Source organism: Bubalus kerabau, chromosome 17 (genome assembly GCF_029407905.1).
Source record: "Bubalus kerabau isolate K-KA32 ecotype Philippines breed swamp buffalo chromosome 17, PCC_UOA_SB_1v2, whole genome shotgun sequence".
Classification (NCBI taxonomy): Eukaryota; Metazoa; Chordata; class Mammalia; order Artiodactyla; family Bovidae; genus Bubalus; species Bubalus kerabau.
This window is the reverse complement of record NC_073640.1, coordinates 3,611,098-3,638,022: the sequence shown is the minus strand read 5'-3', so window position 1 is coordinate 3,638,022 and position 26,925 is coordinate 3,611,098. Positions and strand designations below refer to the sequence as shown.

Genomic DNA, 26,925 nt, shown 5'->3' with positions numbered 1-26,925 from the left:
CCCTGAGAGGGATTGTCAGAAGATCCTCTGACCAATCCTGAGGAAATCTGGTACACTGATGGAAGCAGCTTTGTCTTGGATGGAAAAAGAAGAGCCGGGTATGCAGTAGTCTCCAGTTTTGAGACCATAGAGGCTAAGCCTCTGCCACCAGGTCAACCAGCTACAACATGCAGTGCCAGTTCAACAAAGATATAAAATTACAGCTGACCACGGAAAATATCACACACCCTTGGACACCGCTATAGGGACTCTGAAGATTGAGACTAGCAAGAGGGGGAGGCCCAATACCCCTCGCAGCCCCAGTTCAGCAGGAAGTAGCCAGAAAGACCTCGACGCCCCTATTCCCAAAGAATTGGGCCTCCCATCTCTTGAGGGGGGAATGTTAGGTAGGTAGAACAGGGAAAAGGAGTCCAAAATGGCGGTGGCTAAAAGACAAGGAAGGTCCGAGGACCAGAGTGAAGACTTCAGGCAGAACAAACAGAACAAACAGCACTCCTGGCTAAGCCCAATTTGCATAGGGCAGGCCCAGGTGGAGGAAAAAACATATAAAAGGAGGAGCCAAAGCGCTTTCTCTCGGACTCTCTCTCCCGCGTGCACACATGCTCTCGCATGCACGTGTGCACGCTCTATCTCTCTCTCTCTCTCCCTACACACTCCTCCACTCTCTTCTCTTTGAGTCTTGGATTCTCCTGCTATCTTCTAAATAAAATGGAGCTGTAACACTGATTTGCCTAAGAGCTGTAACATGGTTTGTCCAAGACCCGAGAGCTGTGATGCGCCGAGGGATTTAATGTCCGTTGCTCCAAATCTTTGTTGTGATGAGACAAAGAACCGAGGAACATACACTCGCGTGACATAACTTAAAAGCTTTAGATGGTTAGAAAACCCCATTATACAGTTACAGACATAAGGCAAAATAGTCATTAAACCAAGTTAAAATCAAAATGAAAAGTCACATTATGTCCATAGTTACATCAGTCCATCTTAAGGTTAGATGTCATCAGTTTAAGAAGCGACATCGCATATGATTGTTGTGGAAGGTATTTGGAGACTTGCAGAAAGTCTTTTCCTTGAAGTGGAGATGTCCATCACAGGAAGCCTTCCACTGGTGAAGAGGGGAGTGCTCCACAGACCCAGCAGTTAGGCTGATTGTGAAATGCTGCATAGGAGCGAGCTCAGGAAAGAAAGGCATTGTCTTGAGGATCAAACGGCAGACTCAGGATTTTTTGAGTCAGCAGAAGTAGGCTCACATAGATTATCAGGCCCATCTGAAAAGTACAAAGTCAGAGCATAGAAAGTAAAGACATAAAATGAAGTCACTTAGTTCTGGTCAGGGTGCCACCTCTTAACTTAAGTGTGATGTACCCGCGAATCAATTCCTGGCACTTTGACAGCTGTGGGAGAAGAAAGAATAACCTTGTAAGGGCCTTCCCAGAGGGGCTCAAGGGATGGGCCCCCAGACCCCAGTGTTTTTATGAGGACCTTGGTTCCTGGCTCAAATAGAGACTTGCTTGACTCAGAGGCTGGATCAGGAGTCATCTCCTGGAGTTCTGTTAATGTCTGTTGAAAAGCTCAGAGCTGAGTTACATAACTAGTTAATTCCAAGGCTTCAGGGTCTATAACAATGTCCATGCATAAGAAAGGCCTTCCATAAATACATTCAAAGGGGGACAGTCCCTCCTTTTTTGGGGCAATTCGAGCTCTCATTAAAGCTATGGGTAGGACTTTAATCTAATTGTCCTGCGTTTCTTGAGTTAATTTGTGCTGATGTCTTTTGATAATGCCATTAGCTTTTTCAAACTTTCCTGAGGATAGGGGTCTCCAGGAACAGTGTAAGTAATATTCTATTCCTAGAGCTTTAGACACCCCCTGAGTTGCAGCAGCTTTAAAGACGGAGCCATTGTCACTCTGAAGGCTCTGTGGCAGCCCAAAACTGGGAATAATTTCATGGATTAAAATCTTTATAACCTCTTTAGCCTGCTCACTACAATGGGGAAAAGCCTCAATCCATCCAGTAAAAGTATCCACCCAAACTTGTAAGCAAGAATATCCATTAGCTTTTGGCATATGAGTAGAATCAATTTCCTAGTCCTCTCCAGGACACTTTCCACTTCATTATAATCCAGATTTTGCTAGCTTTTCAGTCTTTGGGTTATTTTTTATCACAAGCTTCACACCTTTTGATAATATTCTTTAAGGTTTTCATTACATTTTTACCTTCGAACAAATAAGAAACCATCTGTAAGTACTTTCTGTACCCAAATGAAAACTCTGGTGTAAACCCTTAAGAATTTTCCATTGAGCACTTTCAGGAATTATTAATTGTCCATCCAGACTGTAACCATCCTTTATCAGCAATCTTTGCTTCTCTTTTCTCATATCTTTCTAATTCTTCCTCAGTACATTGTGGTTTTTCCTATTCCATAGGACCTGTCCAGATCAAAGTCAACTGTAATGAAGGGGTTTCATAAAGTGCCACTTTTCTGGCTTGAAAGTCAGCCAGCTGATTACCTTTGGCTACTTTACTCCCATCTCTGTTGTGTCCTTTGCAATGCATAACAGCTACTTCTTTAGGACAATATATAGCAGTTAAAAGTCTCCCAATCTCTCTGAAATGCTTAATAGGTTTTCCTGTTGCTGTTTTAAACTGTCTTTTTTTCCATATTGCAGCAGCAGCTGCTGCTGCTGCTAAGTCACTTCAGTGTTCGACTCTGTGTGACCCCATATATGGCCTCCCACCAGGCTCCCCCGTCCCTGGGATTCTCCAGACAAGAACACTGGAGTGGGTTGCCATTTCCTTCTCCAATGCATGAAAGTGAAAAGTAAAAGTGAAGTCGCTCAGTCGTGTCCAACTCTTAGCGACCCCATGGACTGCAGCCTACCAGGCTCCTCCATCCATGGGATTTTCCAGGCAAGAGTACTGGAGTGGGGTGCCATTGCCTTCTCTCCATATTGCAGCATGGACATGTAAAGTCAAATAAGCATACTTAGAATCAGTGTAGATATTTACCCGCTGCCTCTGCTTAACTCTAGAGCTTGGGCCAGAGCCACAAGCTCTGCTAACTGAGCACTGGTTCCCCGGGGGAGAGATTTTGCTTCTAAAACCTGTTCAGCAGCCACCACGGTGTAACCTGCTTTACACTTTCCATCCCGAACAAAAGAACTGCCATCAGTAAATATTTCGATGTCAGGATTGTCTGATGGGGTATCCATTAGATCCTCCTGAGCTGCATAGTTTAAAGTTAGGAAGTGGGGACAATCGTGATCAGGTGTTTCATTTTCCTTCTCAGGAAGGAAAGTGGCAGGCTTTACATTTCCACAAACTTTAAGCTTAGTTACTGGTCCTTCTAACAAAAATGACTGATATTTAAGAAGCCTGCTGTCTGTCATCCAAATAGTAACCTTAGAATCTAAGATTCCACTCACATCATGAGAAGTCAGTACACTAAGGTTTTGTCCATTAGTTATTTTTAAAGCTTCAGGCTCTAATAAAGCCACCATCCCAATTGCTCTTAGGCAGTGGGGTCACCCACGTGAAATTACATCTAATTCTCTGCTTAGATAAGCAATAGGTTGTTGGTCCTCACCTCGAGGTTGTGTCAAAACTCCCAAGGCCACACCTTTTCTTTCAGTGACAAATTAAATTCTGACCCTGTGGGCAAGCTCAGAGCAGGAGCTTGCAGGAGAACAGTCTGAAGAACCTTAAAAGCCTTTTGAGTATCTGGAGACCAAACCAGTTTGTCAATTTGGGCCTGCTGAGTTTCAGCTATAAGTTTATATAAAAGCTGGGCAAGTTCCCCATAACCCAGAATCCAAATGTGACAGTAACCTGTGATTCCCCCAAATCCTCTCAATTGTCTTAAAGTCATAGGCAGGGGATGCTTTAGTATAGGTTTAATTCTCTCAGGGCCTATGGCCCTAGTTCCTTCTGATATGATTAGGCCCAGATATCTAACTGATTGTTGACAAAGCTGAGCCTTTTCTCTTGAGGTAACTGCAGCCTGTCAGAAAGTTTAAGTCTTCTAAGGTTCGTGAACAAGCTTCCTCTGTCTCATCACAGAGCAAAATATCATTTACATATTGTAACACCACTGCTTTGGAGCTATTAAAGTTTTGTAGATCCCGTGACAAAGTTTGTCCAAATAAGTGAGGACTGTCACCAAATGCCTGGGACAAAACTGTCCAGGTTAACTGAGAAGCTGGCTGCATAGGGTCCTCAAAGGCAAATAGAAATTGACTTTCCTCTGCCAAAGGCACTGAATAGAAGGCATCTTTTCAATCAATTACTGAGAAATATTTGGCTCATTCAGAAATTTCAGACAATAGAGTGTAAGAAATAGGCACCACTTGGTGTAAAGGAACTACAGCCTCATTTATTATTTGTAAATCTTGAACTAGTCTCCATTTATCATTTGATTTTTTTATACCCAAAATAGCAGTGTTTCATGAACTGTTACAGGGAATTAACAGTCCCTGCTCCTTTAAATTTTCAATGATGTGTTTTAACCCTTCCTTAATCTCAGGTTTCAGTGGATACTGCTTCTTATGTGGAAATAAGTGCGGGTCTTTGAGCTTGACAACTACAGGAATAGCATTTTGTGTTTGACCCACAGATTTTCCATCAGCCCATACTCTAGGATTTACATTTTGTTCAGTTAAAGGGAGAGAAAGGGAAGGCTCCATATTCATGAAAACAGAGGCATGGACCTTGCTCAGTATATCCCTCCCCAAAAGGGGTGAGGGAGACTCTGGCACAATCAGAAACTTGTGTGAAAATAGCACCTAATCCCAGTCACAACTGACAGAAACACTGAAGTAATACGTTTTGGCTCGTCCAGACAGTCCCATTATGGAAGCGGATCAGGAAGTAAATGGGCCAGGGGCTTCAGTAAGCACGGAGTAAGTTACCCCAGTATCTTAAAAGGAAATCTACAGATTACCCCCTTGCCCACTGTTGTTAATACTCGGGGACCTCAGGTGTAATTAGGATAGGAGCTTGTGTGGGGACCCCCCGGGCAACCTCGGTCCTGATTGTCTTGAGAGTCCAACCCCTGAAACCTTTGCCTCTGGGGGCAGTCTCTCTTCCAGTGTGGTCCTTTGCAGGCCAGACATGGAGCCGGGGGCAGCTTAGATGCCTGAGGGCAATCCCGCTTGAGGTGCCACTCCTTTCCACAGTAATAGCAAGCCCCATCCCTTTTTACCTGGGTCCCTCTGGGCATTTTTCTCAGGCTGTTTAAGAATGCTTCTCATAGCCATTGAAAGGGCTTCCGCCTGTTCCTTTGTCTTTTTCTGCCTTTCTTTCTTTTCCTCATATTCCCTACCATAATAGACTGTCTGAGCCAGTTGTAACAGAGTATCTAAAGACTGATTTGGTCCATACACCCATTTTAATAGCTTACAGCGGATATCTGGAGCTGACTGAGTGAGAAATCTATCCTTTAAGATCACTTTTCCCTCTTCACTTTCGGGATCAATCTCAGTGACTCTGTGAAGGGCTTCTCTTAGTCTGTCTAGGAATTTACCAGGTGCTTTCCTTCTCCTCCTGTTCTATGTCTGTCAATTTGCCATAGTTTAAAGGCTTAGCACATGCCTGCCTGAGTCCTTCAAGAATACATCTGACAAAGTGACTGTGACCCCATCTTCCTTTAGCTGTGTTGTAGTCCCAGTCTGGTTCTGTAGTTGGGACCGCCTGATTTCCAGTGAGGAGGGTGGTTATCTCGTCCTCCCTCTTCTCTACTGATTCATTACCATACCATTCATCTCCACAAGAAACCGCTTTTCCCAAAACTCAAGTCTTTGGGTTGGGAGTCAGTGTTTGTCCCAAGATATACATCACATCCTTCCAAGTAATGTCATAAAGCAGAATAACACCTTTAAGAGCTCTAATATATTTTTCTGGGTCCTCTAAATAGTCTCCCAGATACTCCTTGATTTTTTGTATTTCTTGATAAGAAAAAGGCTTATTAACTCTCATAGACTGATTATTTCTCCTGGTGGGTGCTTCACAAAGAGGCAACAGCTTGTGTGGCTGTTCCTCAGTCTCTCTGGCTGCTGTGTGCATATGATCCTAGGGAAAGATTGGAGCAACCTGCTTTTCTTTATCTTTTTGTCTCCTGTCCTCCATCTCATCTAGCAAAGTAGGAGGACAGGAGGGAACTGAAGATGTCACACCCAAATCTATACCCTTAGGAGATAAGCCTGGCATATTTCACAGAGAGAAAAAGGGCAACACATAAGCTACTTCTACCAATTTTCCTTGTTTTCTACAGTACCGGTCTAATTGTAAAACAGTATTGTACTTAAGAGACACTCCAACTGGCCACCGTTCGCCATCCTCCAGTGGATACTGCGGCCATGCAGTATCACATAGGAAGACGAGGTGTGCCTACTTTAAGCCCTGGGGATCAAGTCTATCCCAGTTTTTCAGGATACGGTTCACAGGAGTGACGCTGGAATTGTCAGCTCCCATCTGTAAGAGAGAAAAAAAAGCGACCAGCACCCTCTTCCTACTGGAGGCGTCCCTTCCTGCTCTAGACGGGAGTGTAGACAGACTGAACACCAAAGCTTTGTTTTCCTGGTCGGACTTAGTCTGTCCCTTACCGACGCAGGCAACATACTCGTCCATCCTGGTTATACCACCAAGACAGGTTGGAGATGCACCAGGGGTAGACCTGATGGCATCCCAAACTGACGTCCAGCTCCTCACCATTAAAACCTTGCTTGCCTCTGATGCCACCTGGGGTGCAATCAGAGTAACCTTCCAGAATGCCTCCCAGGCTAAACCGCTGGGGGAAATGTTCGTCACCTGAGTGCCCGTGCATGACCTTGAGTATATTCCTGACCATAATAAGACTGATATGAACATAAAACTGAGATGTTCCTTCCAAGTGTCACCACACCAGTATAAGAGTCTTCTCTGGTCCACTAAGAGCCAGCGTAAAAAATCTATTGTAGTTCCAACCTGAGCAACCTTTAACCTTCGAGATGCTTTTGGAGCTAGAGCTCCATCTAGCTTCCAAACTTTCCATGCCTAACGAGGCTAGGCGCTTCCTGACTACCAATCCATGTTTGGGACCTAAGTCATAGTACACAGTAACAGCATAGATCACTAGTCCCTTGAAAGTCTATGATCTGACAGATTAGGTTAGTACTTATAATTTCCTAGAGGTTATTAAATGGTCAAAGAGACCAAAAACTTTGACCGAGAAAGGAGAGTTTGGTCCACACACTTTGCCCATTTCTGGTAGGTCTCCAAAGGAGACATTGGGTGCCTCTTGGCATTGTAAGGTAGGTATAAACCCCCGGACAGTTTTCTGCCATAAGCCGTATGAGGTTGCCATGGAACCACAGAGCAGGGCTTCTCATTTGCTTCGCACAGGGCATTTCATTCATTCACACAAGCACACCGTAGAGTTAGTAAAGTACAGCAGAAAATGTGTTCGCTAGGAGAAGAAAGAACTAGAGCTCCAAGCATCCTTACCTTGTCCCGAAGAATCCAGGACAAGCCCCCAAGATGAAAGATCATTACTGAACCATGCAAAGACACTGGGATTCTTGGCCTCTGGAGGAGAAGAATTCAATCCAGGGCCAGAGATGAGGCTTGATCACTTAGAGCTTTTGTGTAATAAAGTTTTTTTTTTTTTTTTTTAAGTATAAAGGAGATAGATAAAGCTTCTGACATAGGCATCAGAAGGGGGCAGAAAGAGTACCCCCTTGCTAGTGTTAGCCATGGAGTAATATACTCTCTAATTAGTTATTACAGTGAATCAAAAGACTGTATGGAGGTTATGAAGACCTCACTAGACCTATTCCCATAATTTACACCTTAAGATAACAGGATTAGCCAGCAGATTTTTTTCCAGAGACTGTCCTCAAGCAGGATACATTATTTTTATATAATTTTAAGGAATGTAGAGGGACAAAAAAGTTTGTCCTTTCTTCCTCCTTGAGAATTCCAGACCCCCTCTCCTTGGGGACCCCTAGACTTCTTTTCAACCTGCCTAGGAAATAACTCTCTGTTACCTCACCAAGGTAAGCACAGTATGGTACCCAGCACTCTATGACAGACACCTGAAGCCTGTTTTCTCATGAGCAGTCCTGGCATTACTCAGAAATGTGTCTACAAAGGTCGGAAAATGCTCAAAAACACACTGCCCTAGCTCTGGAATTTAGGTCCTCTGTACAAACCTAGAGGTCTCACGTCTTAGTATCTAGACAGTTCCTGATATAGTGAGCCTGTTTCCTCATGGGCAGTCCTGGTATGACCAAGGAATGTGTTTACAAAGCTTAAAAAGTGCAGGGAAACACATTGCCCTGACAATGGAAGTGAGGTCCTCTGGGCAAATCTGGAGGATTCACATATTTGAAGCTAGACAGTTTCTGATAGATAGAGCCCTGAAAACACACTGTCTATAAATACCTTCCCTTCCTCGATGGAACATAGGTTTCCCAGCATTCTGTGTCCTTAGAGTCACATACTGCTTGAAAATGCTTGTTGGAAGTCATTTTTCATTAGCAATTTCCCCTGATGGTGTGACCATAGGGAAGGCCACCAAACTCACAGGGAAAGGCAAAGCAGCATCCAAATGTCTGTTCCATCACAGTTTCTCTGTAGTGGAGATTCAGTGTGCATAGGTCTGTCTGGAAAATTCTTGGATCCTGAGTAAACACATCCTGGGTGTGAACATGAACAGTGGACCTTAGTGGCAAAATTCACATTTCTTTCTCAGTTGGCCAAAAAATAGTACTGCATAATAACTACCTGGAAATGCATTTAGTTGCTGGTTTCTTACTTCTGACAGTGATAGCTTGATACACCCTTTGGGATTTCTGAAGCAAGCAGGCAGCTGGCAACTCTTAACAGCTGGCCCATTTACAGTGGAATGCCACATCATCTTGGTAAGTGCAGCATGGCACCCAGCAATCTCAGAAACCCTCCTGCAGCCTGTTTTTTCAAGGGCACTTCTGGTATGACCTAGGAATGTGTTTACAATGCTCAGAAAGTGTAGGAAAATACAATGCCCTGACTCTGGAAGTTGGGTTCTCAGGGAAAACCTGGAGGTCTCACATCTTTGAGTCTATACAGTTTGTGATACATATAGGCCTGATAACACAGTCTCTGTTGATGCCTTACCTTCCTGGATGGCATATAATTTTCCCAGCTTTCTGTGTGCTCAGAGTCACACACTGCTTGAAAATGCTTGTTGGAAGTCATTTTTCAGTAGCAATTTCTCCTGATATTGTGACCTTAGGGAAGACTGCCACACTCACAGGGAAAGGCAAAGGAACATCCATAGGTCTGCTCAATCACGTTTTCTCCATAGGAGCGATCCATTCAACCTAACTCTGTCTAGAATACTCGTAGATACTGCTCCTACACATTCTATGTTTGAAACTGGATACCAGACCTTGGCGGAAAAACTTGCATTTTTTTCTCAGTTGGCCCTAAAACAGTTTGACCTAGTACCTGTCTTAAAATGCATCTAATTTCTGTTTTCTTACATTTGACAGTGATAGCGTTGGTGCACCCTTTGGGATTTCTGAATCAAGCAGGTGTCTCTCCACTGCTGGCCACTGGCCCCTTTCCAGAGGAATGTCATCTTATCTAGGTTAGCACAATATGTCACCCAGCACTCTCAGACACACTTCTGGCAGCCTGACTTTTCATGGCCAGATCTGGTATGACCTAGGAATGTGTTTACAAATCTCAGAAAGTGGTGGGAAACACACAGCCCTGAATCTGGTATTTAGGTCCTCTGGGAAACTTGGAGGACTCACATGTTTGAATCTAGACAGTTTGCGATAGATAGAGGCTTGATAACATATTCTCTCAAGATACCTTTCCTTCCTCAAAGGAACATAGCTTTCCCAGCAATCTGTGTGCTCAGTGTCATACACTGTTTGAAAATGCTTGTTGGAGGTCATTTTTCAGTAGCAATTTCCCCTGGAGGTGTGACCGTAGGGAAGGCCGCCACACTCACAGGTAAATTCAAAAGTACTTCCCAACGTGTGTTCAATCACGTTTTCTCAGTAGGAGCTATCCATTCAACATAAGTCTGTATAGAAAATTCATGGATACTGCGGGGAAACATCCTATGTTTGAACCTGGATACCAGACTTTGGTGTTAAAATATGCATTTTTCTCTTGCTTGGCCCTAAAACAGTGCAGCTGAGAAACTGCTTGAAATTCCATCTGAGTGCTGTTTTTTTTTACTTCTGACAATGCTAGCTTTGGTTCACCCTTTGGGATTTCTGAAGCACGTGGATGGCTCGCAACTCCTAGCCACAGGCTCATTTCCAGTGGAATAACATCTCGTCCATGTGACCACAGTATTTCACTCAGCACTCTCTGACACACTCCCTCAGCATCCTTCCTTAAGGGCAGACGTGGTATGACCCAGGAATGCATTTAGAAGTCTCCGAAAGTGCAGCAAGACACACTGCCCTAACTCTGGAAATTAGGTCCTCTGAGCAGGCCTGAGCTCTCACATTCTTAGAAGCTGAACAGTTCCTGCTATAATAAAACACACTCTCTGTTGGTGCCTTTCCTTCATTGAAGGAACACACAATGCTTGAAAACATTTGCTTGGAGTTCATTTTTCAGTCGCAATTTCCCCTGAGAGTGTGACGGTAGGGAAGGCCCCCCAGTCACAAAAAAGGAAAGCAAGCATCCAAATGCCTGTTCCATCACGTTTTCTCTGTTAGAGAGGTCCAGTGAGCCCAGGTATATCTGGAAAATTTTTGATCCTGTGGGGACACATCCTGAGTGTGAACCAAAATTCACTCTTTTCTCTCAGTTGGCAATAAAACGGTTTGGCAGACCAACTGCCTGAAAATCCATCCAATATCTGTTTTCTTATTTCTGACAGCGACAGATTTGGTCCACCCCATGTAATTCCTGAAGCAAGCAGTCCGCTCGCCACTCCTATCTGGTGGTCCATTTCCCGTGAAATGTCACATAATGTAGTAGCACCACATGGCACCCAGCTCTCTCAGACACACTCCCCATAGCCTTTTTCCTCATTGGCAGTCCTGGTATGACCTAGGAATGTGTTTACAAGGCTCGGAGATTGCATGGAAACACATGCCTTGACTCAGAATGTTAGGTCATCTGGGCAAGACTGGAGGTCTCACGTCTTACAATCTAGGCAGTATATAATAGATAGAGGCCTGAAAACACACTCTCTGTTGATGCCTTTCCTTCCTTGAAGGGTCATAGCGTTCCCAACATTTTAGGGCCAACCTAGAGGAAAATGAAAATTTTCCCACCAAGGTCCATTATCCAAGTTTACACTTAGGATGTGTCCCCGCAGTATTGAAGACTTTTCAAGACATATGTAGGCTCACTGGATCTCTCCTACAGAGAAACGTGATGGAACAGACATTTGGATAATGTTTTGCCTTTTCCCATGAGTGTGGTGGACTTCCTTATGGTCAAACCGTCAGGGGAAATTACTACTGAAAAATGACTTCCAGTCAAGCCTTTTCAAGCAGTATGTGACTCTCAGCACACAGAATGCTGGGAAAGCTATGTTCCTTCGAGAAAGGAAAGGCATCAACAGAGAGTGTGTTTTCAGACCTCTATCAGGATCTATCTATATTCTAAGATGTGAGATCTCCAGACTTGTCCAGAGAACCCATCTTCCAGAGTCTGGGCAGTGTTTCCCTGCAAATTCTGAGCTTTGTAAACACATTCCAAGATCACACGGGAATGCCCATGATGAAACAGGCTATGGAAGAGTGTCTGTGTGTGCTGTGTGTTGTTCTGTCCTTACCAAATGAGCTGATATTCCACTGGAAATGGGCCAGGGACTAGGAGTTATGAACTGCCTGTGGCTTCAGAAATCCAAAAGGGTGGAGCAAAGCTATCATTGTCAGAAGTAAGAAAACAGGTATTAAATGAACTTTCAAGCTGTTGTTAGACTGTACCGTTTTAAGCCCAATGGAGAGAATAACGCAAATTTTGCCACCAATCTTCCGCTATCAAGATTTACATTCAGGATGTGTCCCTGCAGTATCGAAGAATTTTCCAGATGCGCTTAGGCTCATTATATCTCACCTACAGTGCAAACGTGATGGAACAGACATTTGGATGTGATTTCCCTTTTACTGTGTTTGTGGGGTCTTCCCTCCAGTCACATCTTCAGGGGAAATTCTTAGTGATAAATGACCTGCAAGCAAGTGTTTACAAGCAGTGTATGACACTCAGGAAGTAGAATGCTGGGAAAACAATGTTACTTCAAGGAAAGAAAGGCATCAGCAGAGAGTGAATTTTCAGTCCTTTATCTATCAAAAATTGTCTAGATTCTAAGAGGTGAGACCTCCAGTCTTGCCCTGAGGAACTAATTTGCAGAGTCAGGGCAGTGTGTTTCCCTTCACTAGCCCAGGCTTTTGACCACATTCCTACATCATCCCAGAACTGCCCATGAGGAGACAGGCTGCAGGAATGTGCTGAGCCTGCTGGGTGCCATATGTTGTTACCTGACATTTCATGGGAAATAGGCCATCAGTAGGACTTGCGAGCCACTTTCCTGCTTCTGAAATCCCAAAGGTGGGTCAAAAGTGATCACTGTCAGAAGTTAAAAAAAAAAAAAAAAAAGCAATTGTATGGATTTTCAAGCAGTTGCTAGGCCCCACCGCTTTAGGGCCTACCTAGAGAAAAATGTTAATTTTGCCATCAAAGTCTGGTATCCAGGTTTACACTCTGGATGAAATTCCGCAGTATCCTAGAAATTTCCAGACTGACCTAGGCTCACTGGCTCTCTCCTTCAGACAGAATGTGATGAAACTGACGTTTGGATGTTGGTTTGCCTTTCCCTGTGAGTGTGGGGGCCTTCCATATGGTTACACTGTCAGGGGAAATTGCTATGGCAAAATGACTCCAAGCAAGCATTTTGAAGCAGTGAGTGACTCTTAACACACAGAATGGTGGGAAAGCCATGTTTCTTTGAGGAAGGAAAGGCTTCAACAGAGAGTGAATTTTCAGGCCTCTATGATCATTAACTGTCTAGATTCTAAGATGTGAGAACTTCAGGCTTACTCAGAGGACCTAAGTTCCAGAGTCAGGGCAGGAGGTTTCCCAGCACTTTTTGTGCATTACAAACATATTCCTAGATGATACCAGGACCGCCCATGAGGAAACAGGCTGCAGGAATATGTCTGAGTGTCCTGGGTGCCATACTGTGCTTACTGAGATGAGGTGACATTCCACTGGAACTGGGTAAATGGGTAGTAGTGGAGAGCCGCCTGCTTGCTTCAGAAATCCCAAATGGTGAGCCAAAGCTATCACTGTCAGAAGTAAAATAGCAATTGTTTGGATTTTCAAGCAGTTGCTAGGCAGCACTCTTTTATGGCCAAGTGAGAGAAAACTTCAAATTTTGCCAACAAGGTCCGGTATCCAGGTTCACACGCAGGATGTAGCACCACCATATCCATGAATTTTCCAGACAGACCTAGGCTTACTGTATTGCTCCTACATGGAAAACATGATGGAACTGATGTCTGGATGTTGGTTTGCCTTTCTCTGTGATTTTTGATCACTTCCCTGTCGTCACATAATCAAGGGAAATTGCTACTGAAAAATGAGCTTCAAGCAAGCATTTTCAAGCTGTTTGTGACTCTCAGTATGCAGAAGATTGGGAAAGCTATGTTCCTTCGAGGAAGGAAAGTCATCAACATAGAGTGTGTTTTCAGGCCTGTATCTGTCAGGAACTCTAGATTTTAAGACGTGAAACCTCAAGGCTTGCCCATAGGACCAAACTTCCAGAGTCAGGGCAGTGTCTTTCTCTGCACTTTTCAAGCCTTGCAAATGCACTCCTAGATCATTCCGAGACTGCTCATGAGGAAGCAGGCTGCAGGGATGTGTCTGAGAGTGCTGGGTGCCATACTATCCTTACCTAGATGAGGTGACATTCTACTGGAAATGGTCCAGTCTTAGGAGTGGAGAAATGCCTGCTTGCTTGAGAAATCCCAATGGTTGGACTGATAACAATTGGAAGGATTTTCAAGCAATTGCTAGGCAGCAGCATTTTAGGGCCAACCAAGAGAAAAGTGTGAATTTGGCCATCAAGGTCCGGTATCCACTGTCAGATTCAGGAGGTGTCTCTGCTGTAGCCACCCATATTTCACAAAGACCTAGGCTCACTGGTCGCTCCTATGGAGAAAACATGATGGAACAGACGTTTGGATCTTGGATTGCCTTACTCTGTGAGTATGGGGGACATCCTTACTGTCACAACATCATGGGAAATTGCTACTGAAAAATTACCTGCAAGCAAGCATTTCCAAGCAGTGTGTGACTCTCAGCACACAGACTACTGGGAAAGTACTGTTCCTTCGAGAAAGGAAAGGCATCAACAGGGAGTGTGTTTTCAGGCCTTATCTATGAAGAACTGTATTGATTCTAACAAAAGAGACCTCTAGCCTTCCCAGAGGACCGAACTTCCAGAATCAGGGCAGTGTCTTCCCTGCCCTTTAAATGCTTTGTAAACATATTCCTATGTCACACCAGGACTGCCCATGAGGAAACAGACTGTGGGAGTGTGTCTGAGTATACAGAGGAGCCATTATGTGCTTACTTAGATAAGGTGACATTCCACTGGAAGTTGGCCCATGACTAGGAGTGGTGATCTGCTTGCTTGCTTCAGAAATCCCAAAGGGTGAACCAAAGCTATTGCTGTTCAAAGCAAGAAAACAGCAATTGGATGGATTTTCAAGCAGGTGCTAGGCCGCACAGTTTTAGGACCAACCGGGAGAAAAATGTGAATTGTGCCACCAGTTCCGGTATCTGGGTTCACATTTAGGATGTGGTCCCACAGTGTACACGATTTTCCAGACAGACCTATGTTCTCTGGATCACTCCTAGAGACAAAATGTGATGCAACAGAAGTTTGGATGTTGGTTTGCCTTTCCCAGTGAGTGTGGGGGCCTTCCCTAAGGTTACACTGTCAGGGGAAATTGCTACTGAAAAATGACCTCCAAAGAGTGTTTTCAAGCAGTGTGTGACTCTCAGCACAGAGAATGCAGGGAAAAGTATGTTTCTTCAAGAAAGGAAAGACATCAACAGAGAGTGTATTATCAGGCCTATATCTATTAGAAACTGTCTAGAATCTAACATTGACTTCCAGGGTGGCCCAGGGGACCTAACTACCAGAGTCAAGGCACTGTTTTTCCTGTACTTTCCAAGCCTCCCAAAAACATCCCTAGGTCATACTGGGACTGCCCATGAGGAAACAGGCTGCAGGAGAGTGTCTGAGAGTGTATGGTGCCATACTGTGCCTACCTAGATGAAGTGGCATTCCCCTGGAAATGGGCCAGAGGCTAGGAGTGGTGAGCTGCCTGCTTGATTCAGAAATCCCAAAGGATGGGCCAAAGCTACCATTGTCAGAAGGAAGAAAACAGCAATTGGATGGATTTCCAAGCAGTTACAAGGCCTCAGAATTTTACCCAATCAAGAGAAAAATGTTATTTTTGCCCCCAAAATCCAGTATCCATGTTCAGACTCAGGATGTCTCCGTGCAGTATCCACGAAGTTTCCAGACGGAACTAGTCTCAGCGGATTGCTCCTATTGAGAAAATGTGATGGAACAGATGTTTGGATGTTAATTTGTCTTTCTCTATGAGTGGGAGGAGGGGGGCATCCCCATGGTCACACCATGAGGGGAAAGTGCTACTGAAAAATGACCTCCGTGCAAGCATATTCAAGTCGTGTGTGTCTTTCTGCACACAAAATGCTTGGAAAGTTATGTTCCTTTGAGAAAATAAATGCACCAACAGGGAGTGTGTTTTCAGCCCTCTATCTATCAGGAACTGTCTATATTCTAAGACGTGAGACTTTCAGTCTTGCCCAGAGAACCTAACACCCAGAGTCAGGGCAGTGTGTTTCCATTAACTTTTTGAGCCTTGTAAACATATTCCAAGTATATACTGGGACTGCTTCTGAAGAAACAGGCTGCACAAATGTGTCTGAGAGTGTTGGGTGGCATACTGTGCTTACCTGCATGAGGTGCCATTACAATGGAAATTGGCCAGTGGCTGGAGTGGCGAGCAACCTGCTTGCTTCAGAAATTCCAAAGGGTGGACAAATCTATCAATGGAGTATTACTCAGCCATTAAAAAGAATACATTTGAATCAGTTCTAATGAGGTGGATGGAACTGGAGCCTATTATACAGAGTGAAGTAAGCCAGAAAGAAAAACACCAATACAGTATACTAACACATATATATGGAATTTGAAACGATGGTAATGACAACCCTGTATGCAAGATAGCAAAAGAGACACATATGTATAGAACAGTCTTTTGGACTCTGTGGGAGAGGGAGGCGGGGATGATTTTGGAGAATGGCATTAAAACATGTATAATATCATATAAGAAACGAATCGCCAGTCCAGGTTTGATGCAGGATACAGGAAGCTTGGGGCTGATGCACTGGGATGACCCAGAGGGATGGTATGGGGAGGGATGTGGGAGGGGGGTTCAGGATGGGGAACACGTGTACACCCGTGGTGGATGCATGTTGATGTATGACAAAACCAATACAATATTGTAAAGTAATAATAATAATAATAATAAAATTTTTTAAAAAGTAAGAACACAGCAATTGGGTAGATTTTCTAGGACTTGCTATGCTGCACCATTTTAGGACCAATGTGGTCCTAAAATGAGTGTGGGAGATAAAAATGAGAATTTTGCCACCAACTTCATATATACAAGTTCACACTCATGATGTGTCCCTGCAATATCCATGAATTTTCCAGACAGACCTAGGCTCACTTGATTGCATCTAAAGATAAAACATGATGAAGCACACGTTTGGATGTTGGTTTGCCTTTCCCTGTGAGTGTGGGAGCCTTCCCTACCATTGCACCGTCAGGGGAATTTGCTACTGAACAATGACCTACAAGCGTTTTCAAGCACTGTGTGACTCTCAGCACACAGAATGCTGGGAAAGCTATGTTCCTTCGAAGAAGGAAAGGCATCCATAAGGAGTGTATTTTTAGGCTTCTATCAGGAACTGTCTAGAACCCAAGGAGTGAAACTTCAAGGTTTCCCAGGGTCCTAACTTCCATAGTTAGGGCACTGTGTTTCCCTGCACTTTCCAAGGCTTTTAAACACATTCCTTATTCAAAGTGGGACTGCCCATGAGGAAACAGGATGCAGGAGTGTATCTGAGAGTGCTGGGTGCCATACTGTGCTTAAGTAGATGAGGTGACATTCCACTGGAAATGGGCCAGCGGATAGGAGTGGCGAGCCACCTGCTTGCTTCAGAAATCCCAAAGATTTGACCAAAGTTATCACTGTCATTATTAAGAAGAGAGCAATTGGATGGATTTTCAGGCAATTGCTGAGGCTGCACTCTTTTAGATTCAACCAACAGAAAATGCTAATTTTGCCAACAAATTCAAGAATGCAGATTCACAGTCAGTATGTGTCCTGGCAGTATCCAAGAATTTTCCAGACAGACAGGATTGCTGGATCTCTCCTACAGAGAAAACTTTATAGAACAGACATTTGGTTGTTTGTTTTCTTTTTCCTGTGTGTTTGGGGCCCTTCCCTACAGCAACAATTTTCCATTGTTACTGAAAATTGTTACTGAAAAATCACCTTCAAGCAAGGATTTTCAGCCAGTGTGTTACTCTCATCACACAGAAATCTGGAAAAACTATGCTACTTCAATGCATGAAAGGCATAAAAGAGGGTGTTTTTCAGGCATCTGTCTATCAGGAACTATCTAAAGTCTAAGATTTGAGAACTCCAGGTTTGCACAGAGGCCCTAATTTCCAAAGTCATAGCCAGTATGTTTCAATGAACTTTCAGAGCCTTTTGAACACATTCCTGGCTCCTATTGGGTCTGACCCTGAGGAAACAGGCTGTGAAATTGTCTAAGAATGCTGAGATCCATACTGTTGTTGCCTAGAGTATTTGACATTTTAATGGAAATGATCCTGCTCAATGGGGTTGCAAGCCACCTGCTTGTGTCAGAAATCTGAAAGGACCAAACCTACTGATGTCTTAAGTAGGAAAATATCAATTGGATGGATTATCAGGCAGCTGCCAGCCTACACTCTGTTAGTGCCAACAGGGAGAAAATGCTAATTTTGCCAAGAAGGTCAAATATTCAGGTTCACAGTCAGTATGTTTCCCTCCAGTATCCAAGAAATTTCCAGAGAGACCTGGGACCATTGGATCCTTCTGACAGAGAAAACTTGATGGAAGAGACATTTTGATGTTTGCTTGCTTTTCCCTGTGAGTGTGGGTACCTTCCCTACTGTAACACATGTGAGGGGAAATTTTTACTAAAAAATGACCTCCAGGCAAGGATTTCCATGTAGTGGGTTACTCTCAGCAAACAGAATTCTGGGATACCTATGTTTGTTCGTTGAATGAGTGGCAATAAATAGGGTGATTTTCAGGCACCTCTCTTCCAGTGACTGCTGTCTAGATTCTAAGATGTGAGAACACCATGTTTCCACAGAAGCCCTAAATTCCAGAGACACAGCCAGTAAGTTTCCCTGCACTTTCCATGGTTTGCAAGCACAGTACTCTATCTTACTGGGACTCCCCATGAGGAAAGAGCCTGGAGGAGTGTGTCTGACACAACTAAGTTCCACACCATATTTAAGTAGTTTAATTGGCATTCCAATGGAAATGATCTTGCCACAAGGAGTTGCACACTGCCTGCTTGCTTCAGAAATTCCAGTGTTTTGACCAAAACTATTGGTGTCATTAGTGGGAGAAGAGCAGTTGTACTGATTTTCAAGGAGCTGCTAAGCCCCAGCCTACTATGGCCAGCACAGAGAAAATTCTAATTTGCCAACAAGGTCCAGTATCCAGGTTCACACTCAGCATGTGTCCAAGCACTATCCAAGAATTTTCCAGACAGACTTAGGATCACGGGATCCCTCCTACAGGGGACTTCATGGAACGGATGTTGCAACATTTGTTTACTTTTCTCTGTCAGTATGGGGGCATTTCCCATAGTAACACAGGGGAGGGGAAATTTGTTACTTCAAAATGACCTCCAGGCAAGAATTTCCAAGCAGTCTGTCACTTTCAGGAAACATAATGCTGTGAAATCTGTTTCTTTGATGAATGAAAGGCAAAAAAAAAAAAAAAAAAAAAAAAAAAGTGTATTTCAGACATCTATCAGAAACTGTCTAGATTCTAAAATGTTAAAACTCCAGGTTTGCATAGAGCTCCTAATTTCAAGAGTCATAGTTAGTATGTTTCCATGAATTTCTGATACTAGTGAACCCATTCCTAGGTCATCCTGGGACTGCCCATGAAGAAACAGACTGTAGGAGTGTGTCTGAGAGTGCTGAGTGCCATCTAGTCTGGTTACCAAATGAGTTTACCTGCCATTGGAAATGAGCCAGTGGCAAGGAATTGAAAGTCCCATGTTTGCTGCAGAAATCCCAAAGGTCTGACCAAAGATATTGCTGTCACAAGTAAGAAAACAGCAATTGGATGGATCTTCAGGCAGTTGCTATTCTGCACCATTTTAGGACCAACTGAAAGAAAATGCTGATTTTTAGCCAACAAGGTCCAGGATCCAGCTTCACACTCAGTATGCGTCCGTGCAGTATCCAAACATTTTCCAGACAGACCTAGGATCACTGGATTTCTCCTACAGAGAAAACCCGATAGAACAAATGTTTGGATGTTAGTTTGCTTTTCCCTGTGAGTGTAGGTCTGTCCTGACTGTAACACAGTCAGGGGAAATTCTTACTGAAAAGTGAATCCAAGCAAGCATTTTAAAGCAGTGAGTTACTCTCAGCACACAGAATGCTGGGAAATCTATGTTCCTTTGATGAAAGTAAAACATAAACGGAGAGTGTTTTTCAGGCATCTGTCCATCAGGAACTGTCTAGATTGTAAGATGTCAGAATTCCAGGTTTGCACAGAGACCCTAATTTCAAGAGTCATAGCCAGTGTATTTCCCTGTACTTTCTGAGCCTTTTGAACAGATTCCTAGCTCATATTGGGTCTGTCCCTGAGGAAACAGACTTAGGAAATTATCTAAAAGTGCTGAGTGCCATATGTTGTTACCTTGATTAGTTGACAATCTATTGGAAATGCTCCTGCCACAAGGAGTTGCAAGCTGCCTGTTTCTGATGCAAGCTGCATCAGAAATAGAAATAATTTGATCAAACCTATTTATATCATAAGTAGGAAATTGTCAATTGGATGGATTCTCAGGTAGCTGTCAGCCCACAGCCTTTTAGCGCCAACAGAGAGAAAATGTGAGTTTTACCAACAAGGTTCAATATCCAGGTTCACACTCAGTATGTGTCCCCGCAGTGTCCAAGACTTTTCCAAACAGACCTAGGATCACTGGATCTCTCCTACAGAGAAAACTTGATGGAACTTTTACTCTGAGGCAGGGTCAGCCTTGTTGAGGTGAGTCCTTCCCCAAGGCCACAGCTGGGAGGCCTCACCCCACGGCCACAGAAGTGGAGCCCAGAACCAAGGTCACCTGTGAATCTGACTGAGCCCCCTTTGCAACTATTGCCAAAAGTGCCTGATCATCACTAAGGAGCTTCCTGACTCCCTACCAGGCAAAGATGCCCACTCCAGTAAACACCCTATGGTGCCCCATCCAATCACCTAACATCAACCTTCCAGCAGGAATTTTCTTTGTCTTGAAACTACATACATTGACTCTTAACCCAGGAAATCTGTTGACTTTCCCTAATCTGTCAGGGGGTTGGCCCGCTGAGCTCACAGTACCCAATTTATCTCTGCTCCTTGTTCTTGACAAAAACCTCACTCCCTTCTGAAATGCTCTATGTCTGGAAATTCTTTTCCAACTTGATCTCAGATGGCCTCAACAAGTCTTCCATCACCAGGGCCACTTTCCTGGATCACACTCACCACTTGCTTGTCCACTCCAAGCTCAGAGCAGAAAGGGCCTCCTCGGCCTGGTCCTTCCCTCTCACGTCCTGTGCCTGGTTACCTGGAGCTCCCACCATGCCTGGGCAGGTTTTCTTCTGTGTCCTAGAGAGGCCTCTGTGATGTCAGGTGGAAGAAACAAGAGGTACCCATGTGGTCACACTCCAGCACAGCAACCAGTACCCACCTACTGACTCTTCACTCTGGATGGGCCTGGGAGTGTTTCAGGGGACATCCCACAGCATGTCCTTGTTCTCATCTAATCCCAGTACTGCCCACATGAGAGTTGCTAAGCTACTCTGTGATGACTGCACAGAGAGAATACTTGTTCACTCACACCTCCCAGGAGCACGGGGTTCTTATGGGCAGGCACCTCCCAGGATATGGGTCTCACCTGGGCAATTATCCCACAGGGCTCAGCACCCAGGAACTGTCCACAAAGCCCTCATTGCAGAGCATCCCCAGCCCCTCTGTTGGACAGATCTGACCTTGAGCCCCTCAGCAGGACCTGAGGCAGCAGCTTCAGGACAGGTCTGTGACCTTGGGCTTCACTGGTTGTGGCCTCCTTCCAGCAGGTTTTCTAGAGGCTTTCACAGCACCTGGGCACTGAGCCTGTCTCCACCCACCACCCATCCTCTCCCTGACCCCTGGGTCCCTCTCATTAGAAGAAGGCCTTCCTGAAATTCTCTCCCACTTGTGGGTCAGATAAAAAGATTAGAAAACAAGTCAGAGCAGCAGCCCCATATTCATCCTGACCCCCAGGATCCACACCTATTCCTGGAACCTTGGCCAGCACAATGAGGTCCATTTTCTGAAACCACAAGCCCGTATGGGCAATGATTGGCTGACCTGACTGGCCCATCCTTTGGATGTGTGCCTGGGTTGAAGTCTATATAAACCCCCTCAAGTGCCTGCAGCTGTACTTGATATTGTCTTTCTGCTTAGATAGTGCAGGGCTGGTTTGGTGAAAAAGAGTTAGGGGCCATGGTGTTTCAGGGGATCGGGTCTGTGTGGGGTTCTGCTGGACCTTCTGCAGGAGGTGCTAGGCTGTGACTTGCTTAGGATGGGCTGTGTTACCTGTTCCTGCTGTTGGAAATCTTCTCAGGAAGAGATGAGGAAGCAAGAAAACAGGCAGTGGGAGCAGGACAGGAGGGGTAACTTAGGTAGGAAAATGGAAAGCTTCCAGAAGATCACCCAGGCCACGACCATCCTGCCTGACCTACAGGAGCCAACTCAGTAAGCGTGGTGTCACTGGAGTGGCTCCAAACACTTTTCTCCAGTCTGTGAGGTCTTTGCATGTATTCAAGTGTTTTACCTGTGAAGGGTGAATGAGGTTCGGGAATGGCTGGCCTGAAGGTCAGCCAGTGTTTACTTAGAGATGACTCCATGGGGTCTCCCAGCTTCCCACTGAGAACCCTCCTTGGAAGGGGAGGGGGTGGGGTGTGTGGAAGGGCTGCTGGATGCACATGAGTAAGTCCCCACCCTTGACCATCTTCAGAATTGCTCATCCCTGAAGCAAGAGTCTTAATTGAGCTTTCACCTGTGCAACTGGTGGCTTCTTAATTAGCAATGTGAACAGTGATATTAAATGTCCTCTGTGAGGACTGAGATGTTATACCACATGTACTGGTGTAAGAACCTGGGGAGGTGTGTACAGCCAGTACCTCTAGGGACAGGCTTCAGACTTGACCCCTCAACATTCTGGAGTCCAGACACTGCTTTAGCATTTCTGAGGGTCCAGTGCTGACTTTAAGGGTTCTGTAATCCACCCTCCATCTGCTTTAGTGAGACCCACACTTCTAGGATCCTACAGAGCAGGGTCTGTGTGGCTGCTCTGTGGATTCTCTAACAAATGATCACAAGCTGGGTGTGTTAAAGCAACAGGAGTTCATCCTCTCCCAGTCCTGGAGACCAGACATCTGAGATCAAGGTAGTGCAGGGCTGAGGTCCCTTCAGAGGCTTCAGAATAGGATCTTTCCTGACTTTTCCATGTTCAAGGCCTCCAGGGGTCCCTATGCTTGTGCCCCGCCCCCTAATATCTCTGCCTCCGCCTTTAAGAAGCTTCTCCTGTGTGTCCTCTTTAGTCTCTTCTAGGGATTCTGTCAGTTGGATTAAAGTTCTCTCTAACCATAGATGACCTTACCTTGCTATCCTTAACTACATCTACAAAGTGCCTTTTACAAGATATAGCCCTGTTCTGGCGGGACACATCTTTGGTGCCACCATTCACCCCACTCTCTGTGTATCAAATAACCCTCATTTTAGGAGATTACCACAGGCCCATATAGATGGGCACAGACAGTGGCCACATGTGTGGAGTCTGGAGAAAATGAGGCCCTTGGAGTCACCTGGAATGGATAAAGGCCTGGCTTCATCAGGTGAGGGAATCACAGGGAGGAGAGGGGCATGGTCTTGTTTAGGCTTCAAAAAGACTGCGTTGGGGTGGGATGTGAGATGCACTGTGGGGGCAGGGAGCCTCATCAGGGCCTGATGGAGGGGTTAGGGTTGGGCCAGGGCCATGGGTGTAGAGGGGACTTAGTGTGGGGGTTGGCCATACACCCAGGAGGAGGAGCTCACAGTCACTGGGGCACAAGTAACTGGGAACCTGGGAGGCCTCCGTGTTCCTGAACCTGAAGAGGAAACATTAAAATTTTACATCACCTCCTGCTCCTTCTGCCTCTGTAACTCAGCTTTCTTCTTGCAAAGTCTGGATCATGTAGGTCACACAGTCTCAGAAAGTGGAGACTTAACAATACTTGGAGCTGGAGCTTGTCTCCCTTGCCCTTGTCCTGGCCCCTGCAAACCTGCTTGATCATTCCTGTCCATGGTAATGCAGAGCCCGCCTCCCTGACACTCTCCCCACCCCAAGGGGAACTCCCCGCTCTGCTGGAGCACCTGGCTGTTGGTGGCCACTGACAGCACTTTGGTTTCCTCAGGACCTGCTGGGGCTTCAGCTTTGGGACAGTGTGAGGTTCAGTTCAGGCAGATGGAATCTCGTCTCCTCAGAACCGACTGGGGCTTCAGTTTTGGGGCATTGAGGGGTTCAGTTCAGGCTGATGGAATCTGGTCTCCTCAGGACCTGCTGGGGGTTCAGCTTCAGAACATTGTGGGGTTCAGTTCAGGCTGACAGGAGATGGGTCACCAGAGGACCCATGCGTTTTCGGCTTTGGGGCATTGTGGGGTTCAGTTCAGGCTGATGGAATCTAGTCTCCTCAGAATCCACTGGGGCTTCAATTTGGGGTCATTGTGGGGTTCAACTCAGGTGGATGGAAGTCTTGCCTCCTCAGGACCCACTTGGGCTTCAGTTTTCAGGCATTGTGGGGTTCAGTTGAGGCTGACAGAACTCTGATCTCCTCAGAACCTGCTGGTGCTTCAGCTTTGGGACATTGTGGGGTTCAGTTGAGTCTGACAGGAGTCTAGTTTCCTCAAGGCCTGCAAGGACATGGTTCTGCTGAAAGAAAAAGGAAAATTAGGAATAAGCTTCTGTGTGTGGCTGTTGCTGAAAGTCTGTCTTAAGAGGACCCAGGACTCTTAGGGGTTGATGTGGAAAGTTGTGGGATTTTAGTCAGCTTTTGTCTGTGGTATAAGATGGTGTTCTGTATTGTTCCTTGGTGTGTGGTTTCCATTTTTTCCAGCACAGTTTATTGGTGCGGGGGAGGGGGGCTTGCCATTTCCTGCATGTATGTTCTTAGTTCCTTTCTTGTAAATTAATTACCATGCACCTGTAGGTTTACTTCTGAGCTCTCTTGTCTCTGTGTCTATTTCTGTGCCAATTCCACACGTCTTCTGGTGACTTTAGGTCCATACTCTAGATTGAAGTCAGGGATAGACATGCCAGCAGCCTATTCTGCCTTCTCAGGGTCCCTTTGGCTCTTCTGGTTCCTTTGTGGCTCCATACAGATGTGAAGGTTGCTCTTGTTTCTGTGAAAAATGTCATTGAAATGTTGGCAGTGATTGCATGAATGTGTACGTTGCTTTGGTTAGAATGGATATTTTAATGCTATTTTCACCCATAAGCATGGGATATCTTTTTACTTGTGTCCATTCAGTTTCTTTGATTATTGTCTTGTAGTTTTTAGCTTGCAGGTCTTTCAAGTCCTTGGTTATATTTCTAGTTTTTTTTTGGGGGGGGGTGTGGTGCAATCGTAAAAGGGATTATTTTCTTAATTTCTCTTTCTGATAGTTCATTATTAGTGTAGAGAATCATAAATGATCTTGCAGTTCTATTGACTTTCTTTCTTTTTTTTGGCCCTGCAGCTCGGCATGTTGGATCTTAGTTCCCTGACCAAGGATCAAATCCGTACCCCCTGCTGTGGAAGTGCAGAGTCTTAACCACTAGACTACCAGGCAAGTCCATGAATTCACTTTTTAGTTCTGACAGTTGCTTTGGTGTAGTGTTATGTGGAAAACTAGAATTAAGTCATCTCATAGTTTCAGTTCCATGTAGGTCATCCACAGCACCCAAGGCATGGTGTCGACTAATATACTCTTCCTATGGTGCCTTTTAATACCACACAGACTAGTACATGGCAATTAGCATCACTACTTTAGTTGAATTTGGTTTGATTAAGTCTTGGCCTCTATTGCAATGTTCGATGTCATCTCTGATTTTCTGTCATGTGACTTACATGGTTGTATTGAAAAGTAATATACTTTCTAATTAAATTTCAAATGTTTCAACTTTAAATAGTGGTACAAAGTTTTCTACATTCACACCAAATACTGCAGTGTGTTTTAACCAAAACATGGTCACTTTCCCGGGGAACGGGCCCATAACCCCAAAATGGGGGATAATTATGGTTTCCACCTTACAATCCTATCCATAGGGCCAGTTCAACTTTCACCAGCTGCCCAAGCATTGTGCAAATGTCCTTCTTCATTCTAAAGCAGTTTTCTTTTTCTGGAAACATCACTGGGGCTTTCCCTCATTTTAAAAACCTTCATGGATTTAAAGTGACAAGATGACTATGATCTGGGTGGCTTTTTTCTGGGTGGTTTCTTTCACCGAGGATGTTTTCAGTGCTTTTCCATGTTGTAACGTGTCATTTTTTCGTTGTGCTTACAAACATATAACAACATTTATTATTTGAGTCATTTTAAGTATGCACTTCTATAGCATTAACTGCATTCACATTGTTGTAAAAATTTTTCCACCATTAATCTCCAGAATTTTTTCCTTTTCCTGAAGTGACACTGTAACCATTAAACACTCACAACATCCAATCCCTGGCCCTCTTATTCTACTTGGAATTTGTCTTGTATGGATATCTCATACTAGTGGAATCATAGAACATTTTTCCTTCTGTGTTGGCTTGTTTCACTTCGCATAATGACTTGAAATCTCATCTACATTATAGCATGTATGAAAGTTATCTTGCTTTAAAAGGTTGAATCATATTCCATTGTGTATATACTGCTGCTGCTGCTAAGTCGCTTCAGTCGTGTCCGACTCTGTGCGACCCCATAGATGGCAGCCCACCAGGCTCCGCCATCCCTGGGATTCTCCAGGCAAGAGTACTGGAGTGGGGTGCCATTGCCTTCTCCGGTGTATATACTACATTGTGCTTATCCAGTCATCTGTTGAACCCTTGTGCCACTTCCACCTTTTGGTTACTATGACTAATGCTTCTATGAATATGGGGTTTGAATGTATGTTCCAGTTTTTGGTTTTAAATATTTTGGGTGTATAACCTGGACCAGAAATGATGGATTCTATATGAACTCTGTGTTTAAGTTTCTGAGAAGCCCCCTACTGTTTTCTGCAGCTGTGGCATTATTTTACTATATTTCTTTATATGGCAAGAGTAATGCATCTTATGAATGGATCTACCCTATTTGCCCTTTCATTCACCTGTTGGTGGACATTTTCATTGTTTTTAATTTGGACTTTCAAGAACACTGCTGCTGTAAGTATCGGTGTACAAGTATATATTTGACCACCTCTTTTAAATTCTTTGGATGTATATCTAGGAGTGGAGTTGCCAAAACATAGGATAATTTAGTTCAGTCACTCAGTCATGTCCGACTCTTTGT

The 26,925-nt window shown here is 44.6% G+C and overlaps 2 long non-coding RNA genes across 3 annotated transcripts; one reads left to right on the top strand and one right to left on the bottom strand.

The window, feature by feature from the left end:
• Positions 1-1,306: 1,306 nt before the first annotated feature.
• LOC129632516 (uncharacterized) lies at positions 1,307-21,264 on the bottom strand. 2 transcript variants are annotated; one of them, XR_008704568.1, is made up of 3 exons: positions 20,875-21,261; positions 8,562-8,673; positions 1,307-1,394 (listed from the first exon to the last, which is right to left on the bottom strand). It is a non-coding gene; the product is annotated as an uncharacterized LOC129632516 (long non-coding RNA). The 2 variants fall into 2 exon arrangements; XR_008704569.1 differs by lacking the exons at positions 1,307-1,394; positions 8,562-8,673 and adding an exon at positions 13,997-14,152 and having other exon boundaries at positions 20,875-21,264.
• A 705-nt stretch (positions 21,265-21,969) lies between these two features.
• LOC129632517 (uncharacterized) lies at positions 21,970-25,245 on the top strand. Its single transcript, XR_008704570.1, has 3 exons — positions 21,970-22,128; positions 23,158-23,270; positions 25,150-25,245. It is a non-coding gene; the product is annotated as an uncharacterized LOC129632517 (long non-coding RNA).
• The last annotated feature ends 1,680 nt before the right edge of the window (positions 25,246-26,925 follow it).